Here is a 2,739-nt window from a genome sequence, read left to right on the forward strand (position 1 = left end):
CTTCATAGACCTTGAGAAAATAATCCAAAAATTCATTTGGAACAAGAAGAGACCCAGAATAGCAAAACCAATTCTAGGTAACAGAAACATGGCTGGGGGTATCACAACCCCCAACTTGAAACTATACTACAAAGCTACTGTGACAAAAACAGCATGGTACTAGCAAAGAAACAGACCTGAGGACCAGTGGAACAGATTAGAAGGTGCAGAAACAACTCCAGATACACTCAGCCACCTCATCCTTGACAAAGGAGCCAAACACTCTCACTGGAGGAAAGACAGCCTCTTTAATAAATGGTGCTGGAGAAATTGGGTTTCAACTTGCCAAAGATTAAAACTAGACCTATATCTCTCACCAAGCACTCAACCAAAATCAAAATGGATTAAATATCTAAATATTAAAACTGAAACACTAAACCAGCTGGAAGAGAGGTTAGGAAGAACTCTTGAAGACATTGGTGTAGGAAAAGATTTTATGAACAAAACCTCAGTTCTGTATGAAGTACCACAAACATTCAACAAGTGGGATCTCTTACTAAAAGACTTCTGCACAGCAAGAGAAATCACCAACAGTGTGAAGAGTCAACCCACAATGTGGGAAAAAATTTTCACCAGCAGTCCCTCAGACAAAGGTCTACTATCTAGAATCTATAAAGACCTTAAAAAATCAGACCTCCCAAATGTAAAGACCCAATCCAAAAATGTACATCTGAAATGAACAGACATTTCTCAGACAAAGAAGTAGAAATAGCAAATAAACATATGAAAAAATGTTCAACATCACTGGTCATTAGAGAGATGCAAATGAAAACAACACTGAGATTCCACCTCACCCCAGAAAGAATGGCTGCCATTATGAAATCAACCAATAACAAACGTTGGCGGGGCTGTGGGGAAAGAGGAACCCTGCTCCACTGCTGGTAGGAATGTCGACTGGTGCAACCACTGTGGAAATCAGTATGGAGATACCTCAAAGAACCAGGACTGGAAGTCCCATTTGACTCAGCTACTCCCCTGCTGGGTATCTTCCCCAAAGAATTAAAAGAATTATACCACAGCGATATATGTGCACCCATGTTCATAGCAGCACAATTTGTGATAGCTAAAAATTGGAAACAACCCATTGCCCATCAACTGGAGACTGGATAAAGAAAATGTGGCTTTTTTTTTTTAATAAAATGGAGTATTACTCAGCCATAAAGAAAAAGAAACTAGAGACATTTATAGCTAAATGGATGCACATTGAGGTGATATTCTTAAGTGAAATAAATAGGACACACATGTATAAATACCAAGTAGTTTCTCTAGTGTAAGAAACTGAAAGTGTAAATAAGGATAAAAGGTATAATAGATAATGTGAAATAGGAAGAAAAGGGGCAAAGGGGAAGGGGAAGTGGGAGGGGTAGGGGAAAGGAAAGAAGGGAATGGAATTAATATGAGAAAATGGAAAAATGGAAACAAAGTCTTTGTAAATAGGGAGGGATGGAGGAGTTGAAGGGAGGGCAGGAGAAGGGGGAAGAATAAGAACCAAGAGAGATTATGTAAAGGTGCAAATTTCCAATGATGAATGTCATTATATTGTATACCTTAAATGTACCAATATAATTAATAAAAAATTAAATTAAAAAAATAATAATTCACTTGTGCTGGCCATACACAACTGCAATCCCAGGTATGTAGGAGGCTGAGGCAGAAGATTTGTAAGTTCCAGGCCAACCTGAACAAGTTAGAAAGATCCCATTTCAAAATAAAATAGAGAAGGACTGGGAATGTAGCTTAGTGACAGAGTGCTTGCCTAGCATACGGGAGGCCTTGGGTTTAATCCCCTGTAGTGTAAAAGCAAGCAAACAAAAACACTTCCAAAAGACAGTGAACAATGCGTGCACATGAGTGTCTAGCGTGATCTTATAAGGAACAAATAAAAACCCTGAGAAATTAGAGTGATGTTTTAAAATCATGTGTTAGCCAAGCAAGACTGCTTTGTTTCCTATTTTACTTCTTCCATTGTTTTCAAGTTGAAATGATGTAAAGTCTGTAAGAGAAAGTCTAGTTAACATACAACCTTTTTATATAGGTAAGTTATTTCAGATTAAGTAAATTAGATCAGAGATTTAACTAAATTCATGTTTAAAATGTGTTTTCTTTTATTCATTTAATTCAACTTATTTTGTCAAACATTTGAAAGCAGGATTTGTAGTTTCATTCCAGTCTATAACATGCTCCTGACTGGTGATAAACTGTAAAAAATGACATCTCTTACATTTTATTCAGACCCAGAATAATATTAGCTGCTGCAATGAAAAACAGGATTTCAGTAGCTTAACTGAAAAGTTTTGTTCCGATTCGATGTGCAGTCCAGTGCAGGGATTCTTTGTTGAAGAGGGTTTAGACCCATTCACCTGGTGCCTGCACCATGCCCATGGGGGTCAGAGGTGGGCATGAGTTGCTCTTTAGCTCTTCTGCCAGAGGTGGCATATGTCCCTTCTGCCCAGGTTCCATTGCAAAGCAGTCACAAGTCCCAGTACAGACAGAGGAGGGGCTCAGCAGTGCAGTGCCTGACATGCAAAATCTTCCCAGCAACAATGCTATGCTATGGAAGAGCAACCCCAGGTTTCTTGCTGGCCAGGAATCATCCCTGGCAAAATGACATTCAAATAGTGATACTCAGAGTCCTGACATTATTTCTCAGTGTAAAAAGGCAATGCTGTAGTGAAGTTGGAGTGAGTTCTCACCTAGCTT

Source organism: Heterocephalus glaber, unplaced genomic scaffold, assembly GCF_053883595.1.
Source record: "Heterocephalus glaber isolate CG9 unplaced genomic scaffold, H.glaber_assembly_v1.0 deba00001553, whole genome shotgun sequence".
In the NCBI taxonomy this organism is placed as follows: domain Eukaryota; kingdom Metazoa; phylum Chordata; class Mammalia; order Rodentia; family Bathyergidae; genus Heterocephalus; species Heterocephalus glaber.